This window comes from Rattus norvegicus, chromosome 13 (genome assembly GCF_021556685.1).
Source record: "Rattus norvegicus strain SHRSP/BbbUtx chromosome 13, alternate assembly SHRSP_T2T, whole genome shotgun sequence".
Lineage (NCBI taxonomy): Eukaryota > Metazoa > Chordata > Mammalia > Rodentia > Muridae > Rattus > Rattus norvegicus.
In genome coordinates this window covers 31,202,093-31,215,889 of record NC_141546.1, presented here as the reverse complement: position 1 = coordinate 31,215,889, position 13,797 = coordinate 31,202,093, and positions in this window count along the sequence as shown.

Sequence of the window (13,797 nt, the reverse complement as noted above, 5' to 3'; positions counted from 1 at the left end):
GCGGCCTATTGGGAACTAACCGAATTCACCATGTTACTCAGATTCGACAAACCAAATTTTGATAAATCTTTAGAAGTACGCATATTACAAGAGCCTGCTACTGGGAACTAACTGAATTCACAGAGAAACAGTGTTTCCGTTCCTTAAAACGTTGCTCTATCTTGAATAACAAGCTTTTTACATGCGAATCCTATTGGGAACCTACTGAATTCACCATGTTACTTAGAGTCCGTTCCTCAAAATGTTGTTACATATTGAAAAGCACACTCATACAAGCATGTCCCATTGGGAACTCACTGAATTCGCCTAGAAATTTTGATTCCATTCGTGAAAATTTTTCTGTATCCCGAACACTCCACTTATTACTACTGCTGCCTATTGGGAACTAACCGAATTCACCATGTTACTCAGATTCGACAAACCAAATTTTGATAAATCTTTAGAAGTACGCATATTACAAGAGCCTGCTACTGGGAACTAACTGAATTCACAGAGAAACAGTGTTTCCGTTCCTTAAAACGTTGCTCTATCTTGAAAAACAAGCTTATTACATGCGAATCCTATTGGGAATCTACTGAATTCACCAAGTTACTTAGAGTCCGTTCCTTAAAATGTTGTTACATATTGAAAAGCACACTCATACAAGCATGTCCCATTGGGAACTCACTGAATTCGCCTAGATATTTTGATTCCATTCGTGAAAATTTTTCTATATCCCGAACAGTCCACTTATTACTACTGCGGCCTATTGAAAACTAACCGAATTCACCATGTTACTCAGATTCGGCACACCAAATTTTGATAAATCTTTAGAAGTACGCATATTACAAGAGCCTGCTACTGGGAACTAACTGAATTCACAGAGAAACAGTGTTTCCGTTCCTTAAAACGTTGCTCTATCTTGAATAACAAGCTTATTACATGCGAATCCTATTGGGAACCTACTGAATTCACCATGTTACTTAGAGTCCGTTCCTTAAAATGTTGTTACATATTGAAAAGCACACTCATACAAGCATGTCCCATTGGGAACTCACTGAATTCGCCTAGAAATTTTGATTCCATTCGTGAAAATTTTTCTGTATCCCGAACACTCCACTTATTACTACTGCGGCCTATTGGAAACTAACCGAATTCACCATGTTACTCAGATTCGGCACACCAAATTTTGATAAATCTTTAGAAGTACGCATATTAGAAGAGCCTGCTACTGGGAACTAACTGAATTCACAGAGAAACAGTGTTTCCGTTCCTTAAAACGTTTCTCTATTTTGAATAACAAGCTTTTTACATGCGAATCCTATTGGGAACCTACTGAATTCACCATGTTACTTAGAGTCCGTTCCTTAAAATGTTGTTACATATTGAAAAGCACACTCATACAAGCATGTCCCATTGGGAATTCACTGAATTCGCCTAGAAATTTTGATTCCATTCGTGAAAATTTTTCTATATCCCGAACAGTCCACTTATTACTACTGCGGCCTATTGGGAACTAACCGAATTCACCATGTTACTCAAATTCGGCACACCAAATTTTGATAAATCTTTAGAAGTACGCATATTACAAGAGCCTGCTACTGGGAACTAACTGAATTCACAGAGAAACAGTGTTTCCGTTCCTTAAAACGTTGCTCTATCTTGAATAACAAGCTTTTTACATGCGAATCCTATTGGGAACCTACTGAATTCACCATGTTACTTAGAGTCCGTTCCTTAAAATGTTGTTACATATTGAAAAGCACACTCATACAAGCATGTCCCATTGGGAACTCACTGAATTCGCCTAGAAATTTTGATTCCATTCGTGAAAATTTTTCTGTATCCCGAACAGTCCACTTATTACTACTGCGGCATATTGGGAACTAACAGAATTCACCATGTTACTCAGATTCGGCACACCAAATTTTGATACATCTTTAGAAGTACGCATATTACAAGAGCCTGCTACTGGGAACTAACTGAGTTCACAGAGAAACAGTGTTTCCGTTCCTTAAAACGTTGCTCTATCTTGAATAACAAGCTTTTTTCATGCGAATCCTATTGGGAACCTACTGAATTCACCATGTTACTTAGAGTCCGTTCCTTAAAATGTTGTTACATATTGAAAAGCACACTCATACAAGCATGTCCCATTGGGAACTCACTGAATTCCCCTAGAAATTTTGATTCCATTCGTGAAAATTTTTCTATATCCCGAACAGTCCACTTATTACTACTGCGGCCTATTGGGAACTAACCGAATTCACCATGTTACTCAGATACGGCACACCAAATTTTGATATATCTTTAGAAGTACGCATATTACAAGAGCCTGCTACTGGGAACTAACTGAATTCAGAGAGAAACAGTGTTTCCGTTCCTTAAAACGTTGCTCTATATTGAATAACAAGCTTTTTACATGCGAATCCTATTGGGAACCTACTGAATTCACCATGTTACTTAGAGTCCGTTCCTCAAAATGTTGTTACATATTGAAAAGCACACTCATACAAGCATGTCCCATTGGGAACTCACTGAATTCGCCTAGATATTTTGATTCCATTCGTGAAAATTTTTCTATATCCCGAACAGTCCACTTATTACTACTGCGGCCTATTGAAAACTAACCGAATTCACCATGTTACTCAGATTCGGCACACCAAATTTTGATAAATCTTTAGAAGTACGCATATTACAAGAGCCTGCTACTGGGAACTAACTGAATTCACAGAGAAACAGTGTTTCCGTTCCTTAAAACGTTGCTCTATCTTGAATAACAAGCTTTTTACATGCGAATCCTATTGGGAACCTACTGAATTCACCATGTTACTTAGAGTCCGTTCCTCAAAATGTTGTTACATATTGAAAAGAACACTCATACAAGCATGTCCCATTGGGAACTCACTGAATTCGCCTAGAAATTTTGATTCCATTCGTGAAAATTTTCTATATCCCGAACAGTCCACTTATTACTACTGCGGCCTATTGGGAACTAACCGAATTCACCATGTTACTCAGATTCGGCACACCAAATTTTGATAAATCTTTAGAAGTACGCATATTACAAGAGCCGGCTACTGGGAACTAACTGAATTCACAGAGAAACAGTGTTTCCGTTCCTTAAAACGTTGCTCTATCTTGAATAACAAGCTTATTACATGCGAATCCTACTGGGAACCTACTGAATTCACCATGTTACTTAGAGTCCGTTCCTTAAAATGTTGTTACATATTGAAAAGCACACTCATACAAGCATGTCCCATTGGGAACTCACTGAATTCGCCTAGAAATTTTGATTCCATTCGTGAAAATTTTTCTGTATCCCGAACAGTCCACTTATTACTACTGCGGCATATTGGGAACTAACAGAATTCACCATGTTACTCAGATTCGGCACACCAAATTTTGATACATCTTTAGAAGTACGCATATTACAAGAGCCTGCTACTGGGAACTAACTGAGTTCACAGAGAAACAGTGTTTCCGTTCCTTAAAACGTTGCTCTATCTTGAATAACAAGCTTTTTTCATGCGAATCCTATTGGGAACCTACTGAATTCACCATGTTACTTAGAGTCCGTTCCTTAAAATGTTGTTACATATTGAAAAGCACACTCATACAAGCATGTCCCATTGGGAACTCACTGAATTCCCCTAGAAATTTTGATTCCATTCGTGAAAATTTTTCTATATCCCGAACAGTCCACTTATTACTACTGCGGCCTATTGGGAACTAACCGAATTCACCATGTTACTCAGATACGGCACACCAAATTTTGATATATCTTTAGAAGTACGCATATTACAAGAGCCTGCTACTGGGAACTAACTGAATTCAGAGAGAAACAGTGTTTCCGTTCCTTAAAACGTTGCTCTATATTGAATAACAAGCTTTTTACATGCGAATCCTATTGGGAACCTACTGAATTCACCATGTTATTTAGAGTCCGTTCCTCAAAATGTTGTTACATATTGAAAAGCACACTATACAAGCATGTCCCATTGGGAACTCACTGAATTCGCCTAGATATTTTGATTCCATTCGTGAAAATTTTTCTATATCCCGAACAGTCCACTTATTACTACTGCGGCCTATTGAAAACTAACCGAATTCACCATGTTACTCAGATTCGGCACACCAAATTTTGATAAATCTTTAGAAGTACGCATATTACAAGAGCCTGCTACTGGGAACTAACTGAATTCACAGAGAAACAGTGTTTCCGTTCCTTAAAACGTTGCTCTATCTTGAATAACAAGCTTATTACATGCGAATCCTATTGGGAACCTACTGAATTCACCATGTTACTTAGAGTCCGTTACTTAAAATGTTGTTACATATTGAAAAGCACACTCATACAAGCATGTCCCATTGGGAACTCACTGAATTCGCCTAGAAATTTTGATTCCATTCGTGAAAATTTTTTTGTATCCCGAACACTCCACTTATTACTACTGCGGCCTATTGGGAACTATCCGAATTCACCATGTTACTCAAATTCGGCACAACAAATTTTGATAAATCTTTAGAAGTACGCATATTACAAGAGCCTGCTACTGGGAACTAACTGAATTCACAGAGAAACAGTGTTTCCGTTCCTTAAAACGTTGCTCTATCTTGAATAACAAGCTTTTTACATGCGAATCCTATTGGGAACCTACTGAATTCACCATGTTACTTAGAGTCCGTTCCTTAAAATGTTGTTACATATTGAAAAGAACACTCGTACAAGCATGTCCCATTGGGAACTCACTGAATTCGCCTAGAAATTTTGATTCCATTCGTGAAAATTTTTCTGTATCCCGAACACTCCACTTATTACTACTGCGGCCTATTGGGAACTAACCGAATTCACCATGTTACTCAGATTCGACAAACCAAATTTTGATAAATCTTTAGAAGTACGCATATTACAAGAGCCTGCTACTGGGAACTAACTGAATTCACAGAGAAACAGTGTTTCCGTTCCTTAAAACGTTGCTCTATCTTGAATAACAAGCTTTTTACATGCGAATCCTATTGGGAACCTACTGAATTCACCATGTTACTTAGAGTCCGTTCCTCAAAATGTTGTTACATATTGAAAAGCACACTCATACAAGCATGTCCCATTGGGAACTCACTGAATTCGCCTAGAAATTTTGATTCCATTCGTGAAAATTTTTCTGTATCCCGAACACTCCACTTATTACTACTGCTGCCTATTGGGAACTAACCGAATTCACCATGTTACTCAGATTCGACAAACCAAATTTTGATAAATCTTTAGAAGTACGCATATTACAAGAGCCTGCTACTGGGAACTAACTGAATTCACAGAGAAACAGTGTTTCCGTTCCTTAAAACGTTGCTCTATCTTGAAAAACAAGCTTATTACATGCGAATCCTATTGGGAATCTACTGAATTCACCAAGTTACTTAGAGTCCGTTCCTTAAAATGTTGTTACATATTGAAAAGCACACTCATACAAGCATGTCCCATTGGGAACTCACTGAATTCGCCTAGATATTTTGATTCCATTCGTGAAAATTTTTCTATATCCCGAACAGTCCACTTATTACTACTGCGGCCTATTGAAAACTAACCGAATTCACCATGTTACTCAGATTCGGCACACCAAATTTTGATAAATCTTTAGAAGTACGCATATTACAAGAGCCTGCTACTGGGAACTAACTGAATTCACAGAGAAACAGTGTTTCCGTTCCTTAAAACGTTGCTCTATCTTGAATAACAAGCTTATTACATGCGAATCCTATTGGGAACCTACTGAATTCACCATGTTACTTAGAGTCCGTTCCTTAAAATGTTGTTACATATTGAAAAGCACACTCATACAAGCATGTCCCATTGGGAACTCACTGAATTCGCCTAGAAATTTTGATTCCATTCGTGAAAATTTTTCTGTATCCCGAACACTCCACTTATTACTACTGCGGCCTATTGGAAACTAACCGAATTCACCATGTTACTCAGATTCGGCACACCAAATTTTGATAAATCATTAGAAGTACGCATATTAGAAGAGCCTGCTACTGGGAACTAACTGAATTCACAGAGAAACAGTGTTTCCGTTCCTTAAAACGTTTCTCTATTTTGAATAACAAGCTTTTTACATGCGAATCCTATTGGGAACCTACTGAATTCACCATGTTACTTAGAGTCCGTTCCTTAAAATGTTGTTACATATTGAAAAGCACACTCATACAAGCATGTCCCATTGGGAATTCACTGAATTCGCCTAGAAATTTTGATTCCATTCGTGAAAATTTTTCTATATCCCGAACAGTCCACTTATTACTACTGCGGCCTATTGGGAACTAACCGAATTCACCATGTTACTCAAATTCGGCACACCAAATTTTGATAAATCTTTAGAAGTACGCATATTACAAGAGCCTGCTACTGGGAACTAACTGAATTCACAGAGAAACAGTGTTTCCGTTCCTTAAAACGTTGCTCTATCTTGAATAACAAGCTTTTTACATGCGAATCCTATTGGGAACCTACTGAATTCACCATGTTACTTAGAGTCCGTTCCTTAAAATGTTGTTACATATTGAAAAGCACACTCATACAAGCATGTCCCATTGGGAACTCACTGAATTCGCCTAGAAATTTTGATTCCATTCGTGAAAATTTTTCTATATCCCGAACAGTCCACTTATTACTACTGCGGCCTATTGGGAACTAACCGAATTCACCATGTTACTCAGATTCGGCACACCAAATTTTGATAAATCTTTAGAAGTACGCATATTACAAGAGCCTGCTACTGGGAACTAACTGAATTCACAGAGAAACAGTGTTTCCGTTCCTTAAAACGTTGCTCTATCTTGAATAACAAGCTTTTTACATGCGAATCCTATTGGGAACCTACTGAATTCACCATGTTACTTAGAGTCCGTTCCTTAAAATGTTGTTACATATTGAAAAGCACACTCATACAAGCATGTCCCATTGGGAACTCACTGAATTCGCCTAGAAATTTTGATTCCATTCGTGAAAATTTTTCAGTATCCCGAACACTCCACTTATTACTACTGCGGCCTATTGGGAACTAACCGAATTCACCATGTTACTCAGATTCGGCACACCAAATTTTGATACATCTTTAGAAGTACGCATATTACAAGAGCCTGCTACTGGGAACTAACTGAGTTCACAGAGAAACAGTGTTTCCGTTCCTTAAAACGTTGCTCTATCTTGAATAACAAGCTTTTTTCATGCGAATCCTATTGGGAACCTACTGAATTCACCATGTTACTTAGAGTCCGTTCCTTAAAATGTTGTTACATATTGAAAAGCACACTCATACAAGCATGTCCCATTGGGAACTCACTGAATTCGCCTAGAAATTTTGATTCCATTCGTGAAAATTTTTCTGTATCCCGAACACTCCACTTATTACTACTGCGGCCTATTGGGAACTACCGAATTCACCATGTTACTCAGATTCGGCACACCAAATTTTGATATATCTTTAGAAGTACGCATATTACAAGAGCCTGCTACTGGGAACTAACTGAATTCACAGAGAAACAGTGTTTCCGTTCCTTAAAACGTTGCTCTATCTTGAATAACAAGCTTTTTACATGCGAATCCTATTGGGAACCTACTGAATTCACCATGTTACTTAGAGTCCGTTCTTCAAAATGTTGTTACATATTGAAAAGCACACTCATACAAGCATGTCCCATTGGGAACTCACTGAATTCGCCTAGAAATTTTGATTCCATTCGTGAAAATTTTTCTGTATCCCGAACACTCCACTTATTACTACTGCGGCCTATTGGGAACTAACCGAATTCACCATGTTACTCAGATTCGACAAACCAAATTTTGATAAATCTTTAGAAGTACGCATATTACAAGAGCCTGCTACTGGGAACTAACTGAATTCACAGAGAAACAGTGTTTCCGTTCCTTAAAACGTTCCTCTATCTTGAAAAACAAGCTTATTACATGCGAATCCTATTGGGAACCTACTGAATTCACCAAGTTACTTAGAGTCCGTTCCTTAAAATGTTGTTACATATTGAAAAGCACACTCATACAAGCATGTCCCATTGGGAACTCACTGAATTCGCCTAGATATTTTGATTCCATTCGTGAAAATTTTTCTATATCCCGAACAGTCCACTTATTACTACTGCGGCCTATTGAAAACTAACCGAATTCACCATGTTACTCAGATTCGGCACACCAAATTTTGATATATCTTTAGAAGTACGCATATTACAAGAGCCTGCTACTGGGAACTAACGGAATTCACAGAGAAACAGCGTTTCCGTTCCTTAAAACGTTGCTCTATCTTGAATAACAAGCTTTTTACATGCGAATCCTATTGGGAACCTACTGAATTCACCATGTTACTTAGAGTCCGTTCCTTAAAATGTTGTTACATATTGAAAAGCACACTCATACAAGCATGTCCCATTGGGAATTCAGTGAATTCGCCTAGAAATTTTGATTCCATTCGTGAAAATTTTTCTATATCCCGAACAGTCCACTTATTACTACTGCGGCCTATTGGGAACTAACCGATTTCACCATGTTACTCAGATTCGGCACACCAAATTTTGATAAATCTTTAGAAGTACGCATATTACAAGAGCCTGCTACTGGGAACTAACTGAATTCACAGAGAAACAGTGTTTCCGTTCCTTAAAACGTTTCTCTATTTTGAATAACAAGCTTTTTACATGCGAATCCTATTGGGAACCTACTGAATTCACCATGTTACTTAGAGTCCGTTCCTTAAAATGTTGTTACATATTGAAAAGCACACTCATACAAGCATGTCCCATTGGGAATTCACTGAATTCGCCTAGAAATTTTGATTCCATTCGTGAAAATTTTTCTATATCCCGAACAGTCCACTTATTACTACTGCGGCCTATTGGGAACTAACCGAATTCACCATGTTACTCAAATTCGGCACACCAAATTTTGATAAATCTTTAGAAGTACGCATATTACAAGAGCCTGCTACTGGGAACTAACTGAATTCACAGAGAAACAGTGTTTCCGTTCCTTAAAACGTTGCTCTATCTTGAATAACAAGCTTTTTACATGCGAATCCTATTGGGAACCTACTGAATTCACCATGTTACTTAGAGTCCGTTCCTTAAAATGTTGTTACATATTGAAAAGCACACTCATACAAGCATGTCCCATTGGGAACTCACTGAATTCGCCTAGAAATTTTGATTCCATTCGTGAAAATTTTTCAGTATCCCGAACACTCCACTTATTACTACTGCGGCCTATTGGGAACTAACCGAATTCACCATGTTACTCAGATTCGGCACACCAAATTTTGATACATCTTTAGAAGTACGCATATTACAAGAGCCTGCTACTGGGAACTAACTGAGTTCACAGAGAAACAGTGTTTCCGTTCCTTAAAACGTTGGTCTATCTTGAATAACAAGCTTTTTACATGCGAATCCTATTGGGAACCTACTGAATTCACGATGTTACTTAGAGTCCGTTCCTCAAAATGTTGTTACATATTGAAAAGCACACTCATACAAGCATGTCCCATTGGGAACTCACTGAATTCGCCTAGAAATTTTGATTCCATTCGTGAAAATTTTTCTGTATCCCGAACACTCCACTTATTACTACTGCGGCCTATTGGGAACTAACCGAATTCACCATGTTACTCAGAATCGACAAACCAAATTTTGATAAATCTTTAGAAGTACGCATATTACAAGAGCCTGCTACTGGGAACTAACTGAATTCACAGAGAAACAGTGTTTCCGTTCCTTAAAACGTTGCTCTATCTTGAAAAACAAGCTTATTACATGCGAATCCTATTGGGAACCTACTGAATTCACCAAGTTACTTAGAGTCCGTTCCTTAAAATGTTGTTACATATTGAAAAGCACACTCATACAAGCATGTCCCATTGGGAACTCACTGAATTCGCCTAGATATTTTGATTCCATTCGTGAAAATTTTTCTATATCCCGAACAGTCCACTTATTACTACTGCGGCCTATTGGAAACTAACCGAATTCACCATGTTACTCAGATTCGGCACACCAAATTTTGATAAATCTTTAGAAGTACGCATATTACAAGAGCCTGCTACTGGGAACTAACTGAATTCACAGAGAAACAGTGTTTCCGTTCCTTAAAACGTTTCTCTATCTTGAATAACAAGCTTTTTACATGCGAATCCTATTGGGAACCTACTGAATTCACCATGTTACTTAGAGTCCGTTCCTTAAAATGTTGTTACATATTGAAAAGCACACTCATACAAGCATGTCCCATTGGGAATTCACTGAATTCGCCTAGAAATTTTGATTCCATTCGTGAAAATTTTTCTATATCCCGAACAGTCCACTTATTACTACTGCGGCCTATTGGGAACTAACCGAATTCACCATGTTACTCAGATTCGGCACACCAAATTTTGATAAATCTTTAGAAGTACGCATATTACAAGAGCCTGCTACTGGGAACTAACTGAATTCACAGAGAAACAGCGTTTCCGTTCCTTAAAACGTTGCTCTATCTTGAATAACAAGCTTTTTACATGCGAATCCTATTGGGAACCTACTGAATTCACCATGTTACTTAGAGTCCGTTCCTTAAAATGTTGTTACATATTGAAAAGCACACTCATACAAGCATGTCCCATTGGGAATTCACTGAATTCGCCTAGAAATTTTGATTCCATTCGTGAAAATTTTTCTATATCCCGAACAGTCCACTTATTACTACTGCGGCCTATTGGGAACTAACCGAATTCACCATGTTACTCAGATTCGGCACACCAAATTTTGATAAATCTTTAGAAGTACGCATATTACAAGAGCCTGCTACTGGGAACTAACTGAATTCACAGAGAAACAGTGTTTCCGTTCCTTAAAACGTTGCTCTATCTTGAATAACAAGCTTTTTACATGCGAATCCTATTGGGAACCTACTGAATTCACCATGTTACTTAGAGTCCGTTCCTTAAAATGTTGTTACATATTGAAAAGCACACTCATACAAGCATGTCCCATTGGGAACTCACTGAATTCGCCTAGAAATTTTGATTCCATTCGTGAAAATTTTTCAGTATCCCGAACACTCCACTTATTACTACTGCGGCCTATTGGGAACTAACCGAATTCACCATGTTACTCAGATTCGGCACACCAAATTTTGATACATCTTTAGAAGTACGCATATTACAAGAGCCTGCTACTGGGAACTAACTGAGTTCACAGAGAAACAGTGTTTCCGTTCCTTAAAACGTTGCTCTATCTTGAATAACAAGCTTTTTTCATGCGAATCCTATTGGGAACCTACTGAATTCACCATGTTACTTAGAGTCCGTTCCTTAAAATGTTGTTACATATTGAAAAGCACACTCATACAAGCATGTCCCATTGGGAACTCACTGAATTCGCCTAGAAATTTTGATTCCATTCGTGAAAATTTTTCTGTATCCCGAACACTCCACTTATTACTACTGCGGCCTATTGGGAACTAACCGAATTCACCATGTTACTCAGATTCGGCACACCAAATTTTGATATATCTTTAGAAGTACGCATATTACAAGAGCCTGCTACTGGGAACTAACTGAATTCACAGAGAAACAGTGTTTCCGTTCCTTAAAACGTTGCTCTATCTTGAATAACAAGCTTTTTACATGCGAATCCTATTGGGAACCTACTGAATTCACCATGTTACTTAGAGTCCGTTCTTCAAAATGTTGTTACATATTGAAAAGCACACTCATACAAGCATGTCCCATTGGGAACTCACTGAATTCGCCTAGAAATTTTGATTCCATTCGTGAAAATTTTTCTGTATCCCGAACACTCCACTTATTACTACTGCGGCCTATTGGGAACTAACCGAATTCACCATGTTACTCAGATTCGACAAACCAAATTTTGATAAATCTTTAGAAGTACGCATATTACAAGAGCCTGCTACTGGGAACTAACTGAATTCACAGAGAAACAGTGTTTCCGTTCCTTAAATGTTGCTCTATCTTGAAAAACAAGCTTATTACATGCGAATCCTATTGGGAACCTACTGAATTCACCAAGTTACTTAGAGTCCGTTCCTTAAAATGTTGTTACATATTGAAAAGCACACTCATACAAGCATGTCCCATTGGGAACTCACTGAATTCGCCTAGATATTTTGATTCCATTCGTGAAAATTTTTCTATATCCCGAACAGTCCACTTATTACTACTGCGGCCTATGGAAAACTAACCGAATTCACCATGTTACTCAGATTCGGCACACCAAATTTTGATAAATCTTTAGAAGTACGCATATTACAAGAGCCTGCTACTGGGAACTAACTGAATTCACAGAGAAACAGTGTTTCCGTTCCTTAAAAAGTTGCTCTATCTTGAATAACAAGCTTTTTACATGCGAATCCTATTGGGAACCTACTGAATTCACCATGTTACTTAGAGTCCGTTCCTTAAAATGTTGTTACATATTGAAAAGCACACTCATACAAGCATGTCCCATTGGGAATTCACTGAATTCGCCTAGAAATTTTGATTCCATTCGTGAAAATTTTTCTATATCCCGAACAGTCCACTTATTACTACTGCGGCCTATTGGGAACTAACCGATTTCACCATGTTACTCAGATTCGGCACACCAAATTTTGATAAATCTTTAGAAGTACGCATATTACAAGAGCCTGCTACTGGGAACTAACTGAATTCACAGAGAAACAGTGTTTCCGTTCCTTAAAACGTTGCTCTATCTTGAATAACAAGCTTTTTACATGCGAATCCTATTGGGAACCTACTGAATTCACCATGTTACTTAGAGTCCGTTCCTTAAAATGTTGTTACATATTGAAAAGCACACTCATACAAGCATGTCCCATTGGGAACTCACTGAATTCGCTAGAAATTTTGATTCCATTCATGAAAATTTTTCTGTATCCCGAACACTCCACTTATTACTACTGCGGCCTATTGGGAACTAACCGAATTCACCATGTTACTCAGATTCGGCAAACCAAATTTTGATAAATCTTTAGAAGTACGCATATTACAAGAGCCTGCTACTGGGAACTAACTGAATTCACAGAGAAACAGTGTTTCCGTTCCTTAAAACGTTGCTCTATCTTGAATAACAAGCTTTTTACATGCGAATCCTATTGGGAACCTACTGAATTCACCATGTTACTTAGAGTCCGTTCCTTAAAATGTTGTTACATATTGAAAAGCACACTCATACAAGCATGTCCCATTGGGAATTCACTGAATTCGCCTAGAAATTTTGATTCCATTCGTGAAAATTTTTCTATATCCCGAACAGTCCACTTATTACTACTGCGGCCTATTGGGAACTAACCGATTTCACCATGTTACTCAGATTCGGCACACCAAATTTTGATAAATCTTTAGAAGTACGCATATTACAAGAGCCTGCTACTGGGAACTAACTGAATTCACAGAGATACAGTGTTTCCGTTCCTTAAAACGTTGCTCTATCTTGAATAACAAGCTTTTTACATGCGAATCCTATTGGGAACCTACTGAATTCACCATGTTACTTAGAGTCCGTTCCTTAAAATGTTGTTACATATTGAAAAGCACACTCATACAAGCATGTCCCATTGGGAACTCACTGAATTCGCCTAGAAATTTTGATTCCATTCGTGAAAATTTTTCTATATCCCGAACACTCCACTTATTACTACTGCGGCCTAGTGGGAACTAACCGAATTCACCATGTTACTCAGATTCAGCACACCAAATTTTGATAAATCTTTAGAAGTACGCATATTACAAGAGCCTGCTACTGGGAACTAAC